The sequence below is a fragment of the Xiphophorus couchianus genome, chromosome 22 (genome assembly GCF_001444195.1).
Source record: "Xiphophorus couchianus chromosome 22, X_couchianus-1.0, whole genome shotgun sequence".
Lineage (NCBI taxonomy): Eukaryota > Metazoa > Chordata > Actinopteri > Cyprinodontiformes > Poeciliidae > Xiphophorus > Xiphophorus couchianus.
Genome location: NC_040249.1, coordinates 8,756,151 through 8,776,420, shown reverse-complemented (window position 1 = coordinate 8,776,420; position 20,270 = coordinate 8,756,151). Strand labels below are relative to the sequence as shown.

At 44.1% G+C, this 20,270-nt stretch overlaps 1 protein-coding gene across 6 annotated transcripts in view; it reads left to right on the top strand.

The window, feature by feature from the left end:
• Positions 1-20,270, top strand: part of LOC114137765 (transcription factor COE3) — a 90,299-nt gene that overhangs the window by 15,594 nt on the left and 54,435 nt on the right. The gene's annotated exons all lie outside the window — the stretch shown is intronic.

The window sequence follows — 20,270 nt, the reverse complement described above, 5'->3', positions numbered from 1 at the left end:
ATCTTGTTGCTCTGTTAAAATTAAACAAACGTGCAGCTTTAATAAAAATCAGACCATATGTTAAGTGTAGAAGAAATATTTCAGCATTCGCCAGTTTTTTTTTTGTTCTCCAGGACATTTGTTCAGTAAATTAATAACAGCTTACAGTATGAATCTCAAGTTGACCTCTGCATAATCAGTTCCAGAACATGACCAAACTGCAATAGTTGAGCTTTTTTCCTTATTCCATTCAGCACTTCCTTAATGAAAACCCCACTAATAATGGAGTGTTATTCAATGTGTGACCAAAGATCCTTATTGAGGGTCAGCAAGGTACCCGACCGGCCCCACCTCCTCAAACCCCCTTCCCCCCATTTTTTTTTTTTTTTTTTACAGCCAGCCCCAAGTGCGTTAATGATATATGACAGAAATTTCCTTGTGCTGGTTCAGTGGCAAGAAAGGTCCTGGCTAGTCTATATCAATCCATCTGACTTATGTTCCCATGTCTTGAATTACCGCTTGATGGAAACCTGCTGCGGGCTTCTCTCGCCAATTGAAATCAGATCTCCTCCACAGCCTGGTGTGATATTGATCCATATTCAACACCCAGGCTGCGGATCGATCAGTATTGATTTACAATAAAAAACACTCCTCTGCTTGTTCAGCACTGCAATCGATACTTTAAAGCAAAGGAGAGAGGGGGGGGGGAAAATGCAAAAAGAAGAAAAACAGGACCTGCACTGTCCAGCTGGAATTTATATATGAAAAAAAAAGAGGATCTGTTTTATTTCATTTGAGGAGCAAGAGTTTATGTGACCAAACCTTAACCACTCTGGTAACCCCACAACCCCTGCAATGATCCTCCCCTGCAATGTAAGACAAACCTATAAAAATGGTTTTACAGGATGATATTTCTATAAGGACCCGTTTACTGAAAGAGGTGTGTCTGTTTCTGAATTAGCGGCACATCTGCACTGCAGTCTGCAAGCGCTAAAACTGTCACATCAAATCTGTTGGAGAGCTGAAATGGAATGCTAAAATTGGTGGATCACTTTAGCTTGATTTCGGCGTGTTAACACAATGACATGATTTCCTGTGGTTTTGATATTAATTCATTTCTCATTTTCCACCCCCCACCGTTCCCCCCATGCTCACACACAGACACATAATCTTGGTCCAAGCCTCCCACACGTTCACGATTAGGGCCCGGTACAATGCTGAACACGCTGGAACAGGCCGAGGCGACCCAGTGAGCTCCGGCCAGATCCACTTTCCTCCCTGTCACATCTTAGTCCTAATCTTTCGGACTTCCTCTCCCCTGCCAAATAACTGTTCCCATCCAGCAGGTCCCAGCATTGGCTCAGGCTGCCAACATCTGAAAGTTATTATCCCCAATCTCTGACATCCAGGAGTTTACAGTTATATAATGATGGGGAAAACCACATGTCCCCAGAGGCAGAGAACATTTTTGAGATGCCTCCCCATCTGTTTTGGGGGGAGCTGCCCATTTTGGGCAAAACTCGGAATGGCAGGCAAGCAGAATTTTTTTGTAATCTTTCAGTTATTTATTTTTTTTTCCAACAACTGTAACAGGCTGGTCTGGGAGTCATTATATGGGGTGATAAAGCAAATCCAATTGGGTCAAGTTCCCCTCTACACAGCGCTGGTGGCATCAGCTCTCTCCGCCTCACCGCTCGTCCCTGACTGTGTAAGTGGCGCTTGTTTGTTTGTCCTAGAGAGTCAGTGTTGGGGGGGCCTAATGCAAGCCCAGGGGCCAGCCAGGTCGGAGGCGACGGTAAACCCGAGCTGCCTGGTGTAGCTGCGCTCCCTTGCTGCCGGCTCGGCCTTGTTTGGACTGCAGCTCCGGTTTGCTTTCTTAGAGGGAAGTTGAGCCTCCGTAATCACTGAGCCCTTCGCTCGGGTGGGGAGTGCAGCCGAGGCCAGAGGGAGTGATGACATAGGTCCGCAGAGGCCTGGCCCGGTCCACCCCTGCTGCTCCTCGCATATTTATTTTCTCTTCCCATTGCATGGTTTAAGTCACACCATATTATGTTCGGACCTTATGCACGTGCGTAAGGCACTCAGATGTGATGAGGTGCATCGAGTAAGCCGTGGGCTTTGTTTTTACTAATAAAGCTAGGGATTATTGCCTTGCTGACCTCAGTGTAAACTTTATTAGTCTCTTAATCACATACTCTAGTTATGAAGCAGCCCTACCTGCCTTGGGAGTACTTATACAGCCATACAGTTCACGTTATTGGGGAACTGACTAAATTGCACTCAATTATTAAAACCCCAGCCACACAACTTTGGAAATTTTCTTGCATGGGTAAACTATTAGTATTTTGAGAAAAAAAAAAGAAGCCCTGTCAACACTGTCTCTCGGACTCCTGCAATGATAATGTAATACTTACTCCAAGCCAGCAGTTGGCAATAATATCGTCAACAATTACATCAACACTTCAAAAAGAAGATCAATGACCCTGTTGCTATATTTAGCTGGTAATTAGAAACTTCCACCATCTATTTTTCAAAAAGCAGTGACAATTGGCAAATCTATCAATATTTTTTTGGTGCTACTGAAGACTTTTGTAACTTCTGACAAGGCTTGCATCATCTGTACATCTGTTGTTTTTGGCCCAGCTGCAGAGAGCAGGAAATATTCACACTTCTAAGGTGTGAGTAAACTACGCATGTGTGAAGCAGTCGTTGCTAAACCTCCAAATCCTCTAATCTGATGTAAGAAAGTTAATCTGTTTTCAACTATTTAGATTGTTTTCTGTGTCACTTCCATTGGGTTTTTTCTCTCTAACAGCATACATAAAAATTACGTGTAGAATTGTGTTAATTAGGTGACTTTCTGATATGCTAAATGTAGCTAAAGCAGCGCAGGGGTAAAAACTGGCCAAAACAGCTGCAGTGCTTGTTTTCTTCAACACTTTACACTCCTAACTATCAGTCATTAACTTCAGCTTGCAGTTTAGTGCAAACAGAGTCACAGTAAAGCAAGACATATTTGTAGAAAAAAAGCTTTGTTATATTCTAAGCGTAGTCTTTAGTCTGGACATCAGCATTGGGGATCCACTTTTTAAGAATCCAGATAGCCAATCCACTTAGATACACCACCATTCATTTTTAAACTAATCAGAGTCCACACTTACCATACAATACAATTCACTACCTGTGCTGCTCCAGCAGGTGGTGATAACAATGATATGACCTACAAAAAAATAAAAGGATGAATAAAATGAGGATGCCGAAAGCAGTGCTAGGCTAGAGAGTCTCTTAAATCAGTTATAGTTCATGTTTTTCTTCTCATCATTTACCCTCTGTCCACAAGCTGTTGCATCAGAGTTGTTAAAAGGCTCCACTTTGAAAAGTGCTTTTGAAAATCTGTTTTGTCACAAACAGCTTATTTTGAGTGTGGAGAGCTACGTGGATGCAGCAGAAAATCGCAAAGTATCTCAAAGTATTTGTATTAATGTGGACAGCGCCTGAATCACTAGGTGAGACATTGTTTATGTCTAGGTAAATAGGTGCTTTGGCATAAATGAGCAAAACTCTTCCCAATTTTTCGCTGTTTAAAATCTCATCTACGCAGTTCTTCAAAAATGTTTTATTCAGCATGACCACTCTGTTTTGTTTTGTTACGTTATTGAAATGGGTTGTCGATTCGAATAGAGTCAACCTGGTGGGCCAATCTCATTGTAACCAGTGGAGAGTGAAAGCCATCTCCGCACTGTGGGCTCACCAGAACACACACTAAGATTGGACAAGGGGGGCAGTGAGTGAGAGAGAGGGTGCGCTGCTCTCCAGATGGAGATCCCAGATATCGGGAAAGGGGGGGGGGGCGGAGGGGGTAATGTCCGGGCCATTTTCCAGGGCTTCCATAATGGGAATCTACCCCTTGCTTGCTTATTAAGTTGTGCACACACGGCAGAGGGACAGGAGAGATGGAGGGGAGAGGAGATAAGGGCAGGCGAGGCGGAGGATGGACAACCTGCTCGCATTCACCTCTCCGTCGCAAGTGTCAAGCAGACCCTGTCGGAGAAATCGCAGGTCATGTGGACAGATGATTGTCAAAGCTCCACCTTGATAGAGGGCTTTTCCGTCTTTCTTGTCGCTGAGCTGCTGAGGTGAAAGATAAGATTTGTTTTTGTTTTCCGTCGGAGAGGGAGAAAGTATGACGTTCCAGTGAGGAAGGTCGCCTCCGGGGGGTCACCGGGTCGCGGCCCTCACGGTACCTGAGCACCCTCACACGGCTAATCCATTTCTCAGCCTTGCCGAAACGACGATGGGGTGCGGAGAGGAGTGGGGAGCTCGGCTTGAGGAGAATGATCTATCAGCGGCAGCAGCAGACATGCAGACAGCATGGCAGCTACTACAGCTAAACAGAGTGAGACAGATAGGCCAAAGTCTCTCATACGTAACACCGGCAGCTTTAAGACGACAGCACTGAGTGTTATGGATGCTTGACATTGACCTCCGATGCACAGATGGTGTATTTATCAAGGTTGTAGGACAATGGTGTATTTGTTTGTAAATTATTTAGTTCGGCGGGTGAAATGCTGCCTCTCTTCACATAAAAAAAAAAAAAACATAAAAACTTGCCACTTCTGTGAGATAAGAACAATCTGTTTCCGTTCTCCCCTTTTTGTGCCTCTTGTCAGCTGTTTTCTACACGGCTTAGAATTTAGGTGATCATATTTCCAACACTGTCAGTTCTATCAAGTCAAATCTGCTTTAAAAGGCAGAGGAAAAAAGCTCTGCAGCGTACATTTTTCTCTAAGAAAAATATTTGTGTAAAGATAGGCTTGTCATTCCGTGAAACAACATTCATGATTCTTTTATTGGTGCTCTGCCATCGCCCCCCCTCTTCTTCCTCTCTTCCCTCTGTGGAAAAAAAGGGCTAGTCTACAAAGTGGCTTTTTGTCGTCTGAGAGAAGTAAACTTCATCAGGTCGACGGTGAGGTGTGCTTCACATGTCACTCAGTTGAGCTCTTTCCTAATGAAATGCTGCATACAGATTTCTGCCTGCGGGCTCAGGGGGATAAGACCGTGGTAACAGAATGAAACAAACCCCTTCCCATTCCCTTCACTCACACACACACACACGCACACACACATCTTTCTGGAGAGCATCCATGTGAAGAGATCCAAATCTGCAATTTATTCAAATATTGATATTTCTACTTGTCAGGAGAAAGGTGCCTTGAAATTTCCTCTGAGTACTCCTGTCAAAAAAATAGCAGGAAATATGTCAGATAATTCATAAATGGAGTTCAGCGCTGCAAAGTCAGTTGGGAACAGCGAGAAAAAATATATATATGCTTGTCAATGAAGAATAGGAGCAATATTCCAGAGCCTGCTGCTCATTCTTCCATCATGTCAAGCAAACAGCTTTTGCTGGCCCATAAGCGTTTGTTTCACAGTTTGTGTGTATATTTGTGTACGTCCGTGTATATTTGCACATGTCCTCGTGTAAGCACATGTGTATGTATATTTATGCATGTGAAAGTGTGTGTGCTTTGGCAATGTTGTGACTCCTACTTAAGATGTGTTTGTTATCTTTTTTCCATCAAGACACCCCATTTCCCGTCCCGGAGCAGCCAATGGGAATGTGTCCACTTTTTTTTTCTTCTTCTTTTTTTTTTTCTGCAGAGGTCCGTAACCGGACGCTGGCCTCCATGTGGTTTGAATTAGGGCCCCTGAAACTGTGAAGGACGCCTCGAATGACGTGAGGCACTTGCAGACCCAAATTCCATTCTGTTGAACGGAGGAGAAGAGAACTCTCCGGAATCCTCTGAGATTTTTTGGCTCGGCCCCCGTTAGCGATTAAAACAGGGCGGAAACTGAAAACTCAATGAATCATGTGGCAATGTCCCATGAAATCTCTCTACCCTGTCACACCCTCATGCAAACACGGATCAGCTTAAGTTGTGAAAAAAAAAACGATTGCCTCACTCGTCTGTGATATCTAGTGAATGAAAATTTCTCCATGTTGGTCAAAAAAGTACTTTTTCTCGCTCTTTTTTTCCCCCATCCACTTCCCTCCTGACGGAGTGGCAGCCCTGTGATGATGTATCGCCTGACCACGTCGTGCCAAGGCAAGACAGAATGGGACCTCACATTTCTCCCGCGGTCATGTGATGCCATAGTTCATAGCTGTTGATGAGATGCAGTTTGGCACAGCTTGGGACCCATCTGGGAGATGCAGATACGCAGACACGAGAAGTATTTTACAGCAATGCATCTGCGCGCTTGAAGAGCCATTTAGCATATGCTGCTATACAGGAGAATGTGCAAGGCCATGGCCAGCTGCAGATTAGACTCCATTTCTCGAGAATCCGACAAACCAGCTGATCCATTGTCAGAGATGTGGCAATGCATCGTGTTATTTGATATTGCGCTTTCAATACTTTGAAAAAGTGTTTTGTCACATAACAACCACAAACGTCAGTGAGTTTTTACAGATAAAAATCTGAAAAGTTTGGTGCCCATTTTCATTCACCCCCTTATTTTAATAGCTTTAAATAAAATTCAGTGTAACCAGTTGGTTTCAAAAAAGTCATATAATTAGTAAATAAAGTTGAATAAAAGTCTGAAGGGTATTTTAGAATAGAATTTTTAAAAAAATGTCATGGAAGACTACTTAATCCATCGTCCAAAAATAGAAAAATGATGGCGCAACTGCCAAGACGCTAAGCGACGCAAGGTAACTTTGGAGGAGCTGCAGAGGTTTAGAGCTGGAGATGGAGAATCTGCGGCAGTTCTGGATTTAGCATGCGTTGTAATTCCCTAGTCAAAATTCAAACCTAAATTCAATTTAAAGTATGTGGTAAGATTTGAGATGAGATGTTCGAAGATGGTATCAACCCAATCTGACTGACTGACCTCCTTCACTGGGAAATGGCGTGTTAGAAGCCAAAACATACGTCTAAAGACTTGCAGCTGTGATCGTAGTGAAAGGAGGTCGAACAGTGTAGACTCAGACGGATTAAATACTGTACAAATTCCTCCTAAAACTAGATTTTCACCGATTTTGGTTTGTAAAAGACAATATACTTCTTTTGTTGGTTTATCTCAACAAGATACACTGTAATGTGACAAAATGTCAAAAAACTTTAAACAATTTGTTTGAATTCTTCTGGACATCCCAATAAGTGTCTGTATATGGCACAGAAAAATATCGCAAAACAAGTAAATTCGGTCACACAACGTGTACTTTAAAGTTTTCCTTGTAACAAGGAAATAAAGCAGAGCAACATTGGAGCTGCCAGCCCAGCTTGTTTTGTTTCTGTTAGCTTTAGCAGAAGTCAGAGACCATCCTGCTGCTCTAACTCAAGTGGCTGATATGTTCGGCCATCTAAGGCATGGCAGGCGGTTGACAGTCCATGCAGCCTGTCTACCCACAGGACATCTCCACACAGTGTGTCCACAGTGGGGGCCAGCGCTGTCATCTGGGCCCACTATGGACCACTGCTCTGCTGACAGTGAGATGGTAAACGTTTACCACCTCAATCCCCCATTAACTCGGTGAAGGCACTTCGATCCTCTGTGAAAATAATGATATTGATTGGAAGCTTGGGCTTTACAAACAAAACGGTTGCAACTAAAAGAGGGATGGGCCCGTGCATTAGAATATGGGATTTCCGAGGATAAAAGAGTGTTTGGATCTTGTTATATTTTCCCTCTCCTCTATCTGCCTCCAGCCCTCCTTCCCTCCCCACCACCACCTCCTCGTCTTCTCTCTTTCTGCATTTTTTTTTTTGCTTGTGTGTCTCCCAAGATTACCCTCCGCAATCCCTACAATCAAACAACAAATGACAACATCATCGCTCGGGTCCTTTTCAAAATACGACACAGAAAATGTGCGTTGTAGCTACATTAACTTGCAACAGCCCCCCTAATAGACCCTTGTGGGTTTTGTATCTTCTCCCTCTTTCTTTTCCCCCCACTTTTCCTCCTCTCTTCTCTCTGCTAGGGCTGTCACATTTCCACCCCCCCACTCCCCCTCCTCCTCACAGCGCGAGCCTCCGAGCCTCGGTGGAGATCAGGAGCTCCCTGTCGGAGGTGCTTTGTCACGTAGCCCAGGGAGCGTGGAACTCACCCAGAGCTGTTGAACAAACACAAGCGCAGGGGCTGTCAATAGCAGCTCCGCAAACTAATTGCCTGTCAAATGAACCACCCTCGTTAAGCTGCCCTCACGCGCACGCACACTTACATGCACGTGCACGCGCCGGGCCTGTTTGATTCAAAGAGTAGTGATACCTTGTTAAAAGGAGAAGACACACGAGTGACACTTCTCTGTTTGCCGTCTTGTTCCCCGCGATCGTTACCTGCGCGTGTGGAGCAGTCACCGTGAGATTGGCTTTTTGTTATTATTAAAGCGAACATGGCATCGTATAGCATAGCTGATGTAATCCAAGCTCATCCAAGGCGCCTCGATGATACATCAGCCCTGTATTGTATTTCAGTTGTTAAACCCACTCATTAGATGGTAGCAGAGCTCCATATGCCAAATGTTATTGTTTTTATGTTTGTTTTGTTTCTCTTTTTTTTCTTTTTTTTTTCTGTAGTCATTAGGCGGTAGCAGTGGAGTGCCCAGCGCCTTGTCTGGGCGCCTGTAACAGTGCTGTCGGATTGACACAGCTGGGGAGAGCAGCTTGAGGCTGCACGCTCAGGAATACACAGGGGTGTTCAAAGCCCCTCTCTGAATCCTGATCAGAGCGCTGCCCCGGCCAACTGATGGCCTATTAAATATACATGCGCAGAGGTCAGAGCTGGAGGTCCCGGCTTCCTCCCAGCCATGTGCACTTAAGCGGAAGGGCTGGGCAACAATAAAACCAACCCTTCTCTCTCTCTCTCTCTCTTTCCTGCGAGCTCTCCCCTGACACCCTCACCTCCAGTGTGTACGTCAAGTACAGTGCTCACCTAGCGCAATATTACAACCGCCTTTGTGAAAAGGCCAAATGATGCATTTTTTACATGGTTATTATATATTTATATTCAATAACACCAGGACCAAGCCTTGAGTCTGTCCGTCTCCTGTTATTTCTTTCTTTTGTCACCTTGCTCGACAAATTGCCCACGCGTGCCTTCTTGTCGTTTAGCGGGGCTCGAGACGAGAAGGTTGAAGGAAGATCCCCTCCAACCCCCCCATAATGGCTGGTCATGATTAACATATTCAGAGTGACACTCTCTGTGTGTTCCTTCGTTAAGCCCGGTCTGTCTGACTAATGAAGTGAAGCGGCAGTTTATCAATTAATCTAGCTCTGAGCCATTTGTGTAGGGGATAACACTCACGCCGGGCATCAGAGTGATCCAGTTTGGTGCCCTTTAACCTCCACTAGCGTTGTGAAGAGTTAAAAAAAAAAAGGGAGCGTGACAAACACTAAAGAGGATGTAGCAGAGAAAAGCATGTGGCTTGATTGGTTATTAGGATCCTGGAAAAGCAAAAAAAAAAAAAAAAAAAAAAAAAGCATAACAACAAACTAACATTGGGGGATTCAGCGTTCTCAGACTTCACATAGATCATAGCAAACAACTTAGTGCTGTCTCTATTAAAACAAGGCCTCCCCTGCCATTATCTTTCCCCCCACTGCTTCCTCCTCCATTTCACATTGTTTGTGTTCATTAAGACATGGGCGACCTGCCTTATCCACACATCAGACCCGGCTCTCAAGAGTAATTGCGATAGTCTTGCAGAGGATAATGTGGTTTAAACTCAGTATAGCCTGTCTATTAGGAGAGACATGATGGCAACCACAAATAATAAAGAACTATTTATTCCTCTCTCTGTGACGCTAACTAGGTAACATATCAAGGCAGCAGCACTAAGGGTCTCTCTTACTGTCAGAAATGGCACCCTCCATCCATTCCCAATGGCCCTTTGCCTCGACATCTCTGCTCTTCATTTTCTACATGAGCTTGGTCATAAATGGACACACACCTCATATATATTTGATGGTTAATATTTATCCTCGCCGGGGAAGTGCACTTTACATGTGGTAACATACGATTACCTGCAATTCTTATAGCAAAGAAACAAAATCGATATGGATATATAATTCATGACAGAGGGGCTATCAGTTTTTATGGCTCTCTATCCAGCCTCATTAAAGTTTTATCATAATTGACTGCAAGCAGGAGTTTTTAAGGCATGTTTCTCCCGTACTTTCTACCTTTAATAATTGAGCAAAGTTTAATTGGTTGTATTTTGAAGCACCTATAGTGGATGATAGGATTCTCTCCGATCCAGAAGCATGAATTATACAGCGTTTTGTTATGCATTAACCTGTCAGTTTGTTCATTCGTTGAAGCAGTACAGTATCCCTAGAAATTAAAAAAACTCAGAATCCAAATAACTAACTGGACGGGACAAAAAAAAAAAAAATCCCTTTTTTATGTCTCTCATTGCTGTGTTAATGTAGTGACACGACGCTGTCACTCAGCGTTCGCCCGTCAAGTGCCGGCCCTCCGAATCGACTCCCCCTGATTGGTGGTCAACTTGTTCTCTTGAAGGGAGATTGACAGACGGAAAATTGCACTCTCAGATTTCACCCTTCATTCGCCGCAGTTGTTCTTCCACTCGTCAACCCCTCCGCCAGTGCCTGAGACAGACAGAGGCTTTATCCATTAGCCGCTGGTGCTGGCGGGTGGGTGGGCAGATTGAGGCGGGGATGGAGGAGGAGATGGGGGGGTGGTAGGAAGACAATCCTACATTTGAGCACTCTGAGGGAAAATCAATCATGTCATCATAAGTGAGAAGTATGGATGAATTTCATCAGCTGGTTCCTTTCCTGTTCGCGCCACTGGATTTCTGACTGGCCTGTCCCTCCTGATTGGCTTTCCCAATGACCCTTAAATCCAAGAATGGGCGAAGATTTTGAAAACACTTTAATAGGAGAAGTCAGACAGCACTTTCAGGGTTACAATTTCCCACTTTGCCTGCTGCTGCACTGCGGGAAACCTCAAGTGGTTTCTCTTGACAAAGTGGTAATAGATTTACCATATGATTCTGTGCCAAACCAGCATTAGGTGGTTTTGTAAGAAAATGTTTCTCAACTATTTTTCCGTCTGCAGCAGATATGATGAAGTGTTATAAAGGGCAGCCTCAGTCTGCCACTGAAAATTTATTTTATAATTTCCACGCCCCCCATCATCATCTCACAAGGTCACAGATGAGCACTAAAAGCATTGCAGGTATAGGGTGTGAAGCAATCAGAAATGGACGAAAATGAAGACATGGGAATCACAGATGAGAAATGGACAGCCGTTTACAGCCTTGTTGTTGATGTGAGTGAGGAGGGACGGGGGGCCTGAAAGCGAAAAGGAAGGAGCGAGAAGGAGAAAGGGAAAAGGAAAGAGTTAAAGTGGTGATAAATTTAATGGAAAAATCAAATACAAACCAAATTCATTCCTCTGAACTTGATGCTCCGGTCGTTCTTTTCTTAGCTCGTGCTAAGCCTTAGAATAAACTGTCACTCCCTATCGATTGCATCTGAATTGTTACCGAGATTTCTCAAAAGTAGTCTTGACACACACCCCGCGAATGGTAATCTTGGGAGATGAGAACATCCAGACCGAACATCTAACACCCCTGGCTTAAAATAAAAAGAGGCTTTTCCTTTTCTCTGCCTTTATTCGAAACCAAACTAATACACGTCGGTGAATTACAAATTCGGTGATAAATATGTGCTCGAGAAAGACGGGGGTTTTTATTATCTTTCACGGTACAGTGCCCTAAAAAAATACTCATGGCTTTTGTCACATAACAGCTAGAAACCTCAATGTATTTTTATTGGATAGACCAATCCAAAAGAAAGCACATTTCTTAAGTGTAAGGGAAATTTTAAATATTCCAAAAAAATAAAAATCTTGAAAGTGTGGCCTTTATTGTATTTATGGAGCCCCTTCTACAGTCCCTCAAAATGAAATTCTACCTGTGTCTAGTTTAATCACAGCATAAATCCAGTTCTGTGAATGAATCAGAGGCTTGTTAGAACAAACAGCATCACTAAGACTTGTCAGAAATAAAGTTATGAAGAAGTTTAAAGCAAGGCTAGGTTATGGAACAATAATCAAAGCTTTGAATATATCATGAAATATGACGCAATTGACTTGATGCCACCTGTCAATCAATCTAGTGGGTTTGTCAGCAGCTGACCAATAAGCAGTCACAATTTTTCCCAAAGTAAACGCCCCTTGCATGGAGGAACTGAACCGCCTGTGGTGCTGACACATAGTGTCAGGGTTTATCATTATAAATGAAAGACATTGTAAGCCAAAAAGCAGCCAAGAGGCATATGGTGACCTTGGAATAACAGCAGAGATCCAGTCCTCAGGTGGGATAATTTGTTGACAGGAAAAGTATCAGTTGTGCACTCCTCAGATTTGTATTTTACGAAAGAGTGGAAAAGAGAAAAAAAAAACTATGAAAAGTTTGCTCTGCTGTTCGCTGCATTTTATGTGGGGACACAGCAAACACATGATACAAAGTCACTGTGGTCTGATGAAGCCAAAATTAATATTCTCAGCCTATTTGCAAAATGTTATATGTGGCAGAAAACCAACACCCTGAGCACAGTTTCAATTATGAAACAAGGTGGTGGCTGCATTAGTGTGGGAATGCTTCGAGGAGTGGTGGTGGACAGTTTTTTTCATGATAGCACCCCTTTGCATTGGTTTGTCATAAAAAGTCTTAATAATTTATATACAAGTCTGTGGTTGTGATAGGACAAAATGGACAACAAATTTCAAGAGGTATGAATACTTTTGCACAGTTCAACACAGTAGCTGCAAATACAAGGGACGCCTAATGTTTTGTCATGGGGGAATGTTTAGAAGCAGCAGCTGAGCATGAAATGTTTGCACACAATTTGCCTAATATTTGTGTCGGAAGTGACATGATCAGAAAATCAATTCACTTCACATGTAATTTCCAAACAAGCGGCTAAATGACTGCCGCTGACAGCTGCCGCTGGAATTCATGTATCATGGTATGGCTCATTATATTCTGATGGTGTATTAATTATGGCTATAGATAGAGAGCTAAGCTATGAGCAGTAGCCTTGCCGCTGTGTGCCAGGGGGAGCTCGCCTGAGGAGGAAAAGCTCCGCTTGTATCCACTCATCCCTCAGCTGACAGGGCTGCTCCGGGAGAAAAGGATTTCTCCGGATTGAGTGCCATTTTCTCTTCTTTAACAAGGAAATTAGTGTGTAAAGGAGATCTGTCAGGATAAAGTGCAGCTTGACTGCTGCCGCCCTCCCCTTCTCTCCTCTCCGCCTTTCTTTTCCCGCTCTCTTTTCCCTCTTTCCCCAATCCTGTAACCTGCTCTTCACCTCCCTCTCTCTCTCTCTGTTTCTCTCGCCTTCCCCTCACACTCTATCCGTTTCTTTCCTTCCCTTCTCTTTCTTCTCCTTCTCCTCCTCTCAATGGCTCCCTCAGGGGATCTTCCTTGAGCATTAGCAGAACACATCCAATGTCCCAGCTACATGATTTCATGATATGATTTGTACCGGGGATTTGCAATAATCCGCAAATAAAGTTGAAAGTCAATGACTCTCAATAAGAGAAGCAGACAAGCACAACCAAACCTTTTAAGATTTTCTTTATCTTTAATGGCATGAAAAATGAATTTGTTTTGCATTAGATCACAACTATTTAGGAACAGGCTTGAGTGCCTTGTTTTGTCTTTGGCTTTTATGATCATGATTAATTCCTGCACAGGAATTTCAGTGATATACATAATGCATCACACTCTCATTTAAATGTTCAACTCCTCTGCAGCAGCAGAGCTTGGTAGCTCATTACACATTACCCACGTGTGCCTGGGAGTTGGAGTATGCCAGTTTCTCACTTGTAGTCAAAGATTCAGTATGTGCAGCTTTACTTGGATGTCATGTTAAGCTCAGGTGTCATCTCCATTTCACCGGCTTCATTCGCCTAATGCTGGTGCTTTTATTTTTGTCGAACTTTTTTTTTTTTTCCCCAACTCGAGCGGATGGACAGGAACGATACCCGCTGGCACATTTTAATAAGTCTGCTTCAAAGGTGTTGGACGAAGAAGAGAAAAATCAAAACATCCTGGGTTAATTTGAAATGTACTCTGCATCTGTGATGGGAAATGGCCTCACAGGTAAGTATGGGGAGACAATTAGGGAATATCCGTTAGTGCAGGGGGCTGCATACTAAAAAAAACGCAAATCACTATTTCCCCCCATCTGGCCCCCGCTGCGCTGAGAACTGCAGCTGAGGTCCGATTTCACCCGTCAATCATGGCCTCCTCGCTGTGGGGTGTGTGTCCTGGTGAGAGAGCCTACCCCCAAGTCATTAGCACACACAGTCAAACTGTACTGAGAACTGCCCCGCGCCGCTCTCCTCAGCACCGCGGTTTAAATATCCCCAGCCTGTGACAGGATCAGTTTAGCGATCTGTAGGATTGATCTCCTCTTTAAAGTTTTGCCTGAGGCGACTCTAATTGGGAACGAGGCTGCCTCCCACTCCTCTCACTCCCTTAACTGTCAGTCTTGGCTTTGTTTACTGAGGACATGCCCAAACCTATTTACTCAATAATGAGGAGACGTGGTGGGGATGCTGCTGATCACATCCAGTCCCCCAGCGGGACTCATACCTGCTGGGAAGGGCGGGAACATCGGTTTTGGACTGTTCGAGTCGGTAAAACTTGGCCTGTACGCCGTCATTGTAACGTAGACTGATGAATCTTTTTTTTTTTGCTCCTGGTTTTCTCGTCTGGCTCTCACACCTTGATTTGCAGATCACTTCTCTGCCTCCGGGTGTTTATTGTTTTTCTCAGTCATGTGGTGCGTTTATCTAAAATAGAACCACCTTTGAACAGACAGCACATACAGTGCCTTTCAAATGGATTCATGACCTTCCTTTCCAGTTTACTGCATGACAAACACAAAATTTGGTAACTTTTATCGATGTGATGCAATTATTTCATAATCACAAGGTGAAATGAAAATGACCTGTCATAGGTTTTTACAAATAGAAGAAAAAGTGTGGTGTGCGTAAGTATTTAGCCTCATTTTGCTCTGGTACCAATGAAATATTTCCTGCAGCCACCTGCCTTCTGGCAGCACCTAGGCATTAGAGTGACATCATGGTGTTTTTGCAGCTTACTGAAATATACTCTGGGCAAAACAAGTTTGTTGCATGGTTTCCAATAAATATTGTGTGATTGGTCAGAAATGTAAAGCGGGCATGGATTGTGCTCCTTTTCTTGTGACGTATGAAATGTCCTGGTCAGCAAGAACTCTGCTCTCTCTTATTTTTCTCTCCTTGAGTGAAACAATATTTTTTTTCTGCTCTTGCACAGTATGCATAGATGCTTCGGAGAAGCAGGTAGCTCTGGGGGAGCTGCAGAGCTTAGGTGGGGAATTTGTCAACAGGACAGCTACCTGGCCTTTCCCACAGAATATTTTTCCCTTAGTAGGGAATCTGGTGTTAGCTATCAATGTGACGGCCTACGAAGAAAACCTGATAACCTGAGTCTGTCTAGGACAGAGATTTATCTTTTAGCATTCTAATGACCCTAAACATACACACAGAGCTCAGGTAGACTGATTTCAATCAAAGCAGGTTGATGTGATAGAATGGGCTAGTCAAAGTCCTGACCTAAATCTAATTAGATATATGTTGGATTTGACGGGGGGTTAATATAAATGAAATGCTACATTTATTTTTTTGCCATTTCTCAATATTGCTCTACTTTTGTCTGGTCTGTACATTTAGGTTTATGCTTGTTATTTGAAAAAAATACTGTATATACTACACAGGGTTTTTTTTAAAACACAGTAGCACAGCTTTGTACTTCTACAGTGATGTTTGATGTCATACTTGCAGAATAAAAGCCCACTCCAGACATGTGAGGCACCACCAACGCTTTGCTGTGGATTAGACTATTCATGATTCAAGTGTTTTGGCCTGCCAGCTAATTTCCTCATCTCTTTTAGCCGATCCCTCAATGCTCTCATTTAGGTTGTTTTCATTTTGCACCGAACGACAAAGCCTTTGGTGTGGCCGGGCCATAGAATCCATCGATGCCCATTGGGATTATGAATGATGAAGTGGAGAAGCTGCTGCTATCAGAGGGACACAACACTGCTCTTAATAGAAAAGCATTTAGAGAGGCAGCAGGGAGGAGGTGGTGGTGCAGGGGGCTTTCTGACACTCCACTGATAAGAGGCAGCCCTTCAGAGGTGGTAGTGTGTACAATGAAACACGCTGATGGGGATACAATGACACACATGTTGCGTCTGACAGCCGCGTGATTTAGATGTGCAGTTGTGAAGAGAGAGAGAGAGAAAAAAAAACTGGACCACACAACAGAGAGCTCTGTGATGTGACGTTCTTGACGTGGAAATCTGCATTTACATGTTGCTGCTTATTGGTTTGATTTGAGGAAAAAACGAGTTGTCGTTACTCATATCAAGCCCTTTCACAGAATGAAGAGGGAAAAGAGGCAGGACGAGAGAGGAGTTAGTAGGGTAGTGGCACGGGAGTGAAAGAGAGATATGCAGAAAGGAAGGGCTGTCAGTTTGAGGAATGAGCCTGATAAGAAAAGGGGACTCGGCAGATGGGAGGAAGAAACCGGCAGCGCACTTCTCAATTAAACATGTAAATACCAAAAGCAGGCGGCAATCGAGAAGAGGGAGTTGGGTAAACACAGCACCGTGCTGTGATTACAAGCTCAGAACGCTGCCACCTTTACCACTAGTTTTAGTTTTTGGAATACCAAGTAATTGTTTAATCAATCCGAACTTTTGCTTTGCCATATATATACACAGGAAGTGCACCCCAAAGTAAGAATTTCATAGAAAAGTTAAATAATTTTAGTAATTTAATTTGAAAAAACTCAGAAACTAACATACACTAATTCAAGTGTTCATTTCTTTTCATTTTGATATACTTTAAAGTATGTCCGTTTCGTTATGGCGTAAACACTCAAAACTTGGACTGGCTCCTTTTGCAGCGTGACATGAAGATGATGCTCTGCTGAGGTGTATTGTTGATTCTTGTGTCCTTCATGTTTCTCTGACAGTTATCCATTGATTCTTTACTGGTTTTAGGTCAGGCCAGCATGCAAGCTTATCAAGCACAGTGATACCATGGTCATTAAACCAGATATTGGTATTTTCGCAGTATGGACAGCACTGGCTCGGGTGATAGACCAGGTTGGCCATAGACCCCACTCTGGTTCGAACCTCACTCGTTCCCTTCCTGGTGATATTTGAGGAGGTTGCATTAGGAAGGGCATTGAATGTCAAACCTCAGCCAAGTCCGTGTGCATGCAGCTGTGGTGTGTGGAGGCTGCTTTGCTTTTGCAATCCCATGTTGGACAGTGCCACAAAAACAAAAAAAATAACATTGTGGGCAGGTTCCAAGTCCTGTGGGAAAAGTGAAATTCCATAGAACTTGTCAACAGGGAGAACCATGAAACGCTGACATTTTCTAAGAGATGACTTCATGGTCTTTGAACTTGTGTGGACCCACATTAGCAAATGACACAGATTCCCAAACTATCAGTGACTATGGAAACTTAACACTAATGCCAGCCCCTGTCTACATGTTATAAATCTCCCTCAAACAAGCTGTTCTTCACCATGCTATAAAATTGGGATAATGCTGCTGCTGTGTGCAACTTTTCCTTCCACTCAACTTTCCATTAATATGTTTGGATGCAGCACTGTGTGAAGACCTTTTGTGGCTTACCCTCCTTGCGGACGGTGTCAGTGTCTGTCTGCTGGACAATGGTCATGTCAGCAGTCTCTCACATCATTGTGTCATTGTGTAGACTACAACATAATATTTAGTTTAAAAAAATCTTTTTTTTATTGGCCTTGTGTAATATGAAATTTTTCTAGGAAACATTTTTTTTTGCTTTTATTATCTGTAAGCCATAATCATCAAGATCAAAAATAAAAGCTTAAAGTTTATCAATGTACACAATGAATCTATATGCAAGTCTCATGTGTAGATATTTACTTGTTTTACTCACCTCCTGTGGGTGAATTGATTCATGCAGAGTCATTCTTTGGAAAACGGCACGCCCACCAGGAAATTTGGTAAAGACCTAATTAATGCTGTTTATCCATCCACTTTGCCCTTTTGTTGTAATTTCTCTATTCTAATATCTTTTCTAATATTCTTTGTCTATCACTTCTACATATTTGCCCCCTCCTCTGTATGCACCCCGCTGTGAACTACAGGGAGTATCTTAAATACTTCTGTAGGCAGTGTCCCTGACATTAATAACAATGAGCTTGGCATAAGCACAGTGCGTTCTCAGGGTAGACTCACAGTTTGACATTCAGCCCAGATGCTATCGCGAAGCCTCGCCGTTTAAGACCGCAGAGAAGACAGACATCTGTCACTTGTTACCTTTGAAGTGAATAAAAGAGGGATGCAGAAAAACACAGTGGACAAAAGGCCATTCTGACCACAGACCTTCAGTGTTTACAAACGGAAAGAGAGAGTGACAGGAGAAACTGGAGATGAATGGATCGCCGCTGTTGATCTCGCCTCCTCATTCCATGTGCTAAGTTATTCTGCGGCTGCTGCCCCAGTGGGGGGTGTAGGGAAACAGGAAGTTGAGAGAGGGAGGCAGAGGCAGAAAGAAATGCCTCAAGGAGTCTAAAGGTGCCGAGCACTGCAGCCTGCATGGGAAAGAAAAAAGTCCCTAACAACTTACTGTACACTTCTCTAACCGGAGGTATCAAACATTACAAATGTGAACACCATACAGCTTTTAATGAGGGGATGATGCTATACTAAAGCAATATTTGCAATAGTGTTGTTGAAATAACCGCTCTTGTTGCGTTAGCTGCTATTTGTACACAGTGCAGATTAAGACTTGAAGTGTAAAGAAAGGCATTTTCATACAATTATTAGAACAATGGCCACATTCATTTATCTTCTGTCATGTCTCCTTAGACCTGTTTCTATTTCAGGTTGCACGTCAAGTGAGAGCAGCTATATCTGGCTGGCAATTAAGTCGGTCCTGCCTCCCCTTGATGCTTGATTAGTCCGATTGATGGAGGAGGCCATATGTGGCGGTGTCAAAACTTGGCAGCCAGTCTCCATCCTCTCAAATGAGAGGCAGGCAATAAAGAGGCAGGCTGCCCAGAATGGGTGCATGTATGCAAGGCCGGCAGCACTGCGATTTTAGGCCCTGCTGATGCGATGTGTGGCGTTTTTCTCTGGGGGCCTTCAGGGCGCTGACCGCTTCCGCCAAGTTCTCGTCAGGCCAGAGGTGGCCACCGGCTAGGCGTGTCACTGTACCAAGCCCTCTGGGGGGGCCCAGGCTTCGGGCTAGGCATAGAGAGGGAGGGAAGATTGGGGGAAGTTGGGTGCGTTCATGTTGTTGGTGGGGGGGGTGGGCCGATACCATAAGGGGGAGGGTTGGGAGGTTTAGAAAGCTGAGAGATATGGCCCCCATCCCAATCTCGCTCGGAGACAACAAAAAGGGAATGCTTGAGAAGGGGAAGCAGCGGGAGGAGAGCACAAAGACAAAGGCGCGGGCAAGGTCAGTCTAGCTAATGGGCCTGAGCCGTAGGCTGCCTGGGGCTAGGCACACTTCTGTTCTCTCTCACACACTGGGCCTTCAAAGACCCTTCAGTCCACCCCTCTCCTTCTCTCCTCTCTCCCTCCATTCTCTTCCACTCCTCTTTTGCTCGCTTCCCCACTTCCATTGGTGACACTTCCTCCCTTCAAAAGATCCTGCACAGGTGCTTTCACCGACACGCTTTTCCACGAAAGCGTCTCCTGAAATCCCGACTCGTTGCGAGTATCAACAACCGTGAATTAATAAATGGCAGAAATAATTCAGCGACGTGTTCAGCGGGCGAAGAATTCTCCAAGTTTACACAAGCACCATCATTAGCTTCAAGGTGGGTCTGAGGAAGTGCTAAGAGGAGCTGTTGGAAACGAGGAGGAGGTGGAGCGGCGTTGTCAGGTTGGCTGGCTGGCGTTGCTTGGCTCCACTCGAGGGCTCCTTTAATGTGCAGCGGAGTAGAATAAGTGAGTGGCTGTGGGCACCAGCTGAGCTCACTCTCGTCTTCGCCTGGTAGCTGAGGGGTGAGCCGCCGCCACCTGACACTGGGCACACGGCTCAGGGCTCCTCTTGGCAACGTGGCACGGCACACATGTCCCCTCATTTGGATGGAGATTCAGACACAACACACAAAAGCTTTCCCCCCCACCCCTCTCAGCCCCTCAGTCACTCAGTCTCTCGTTTCGTCTCCCTTCCGCTTTTTTTCTTCTCC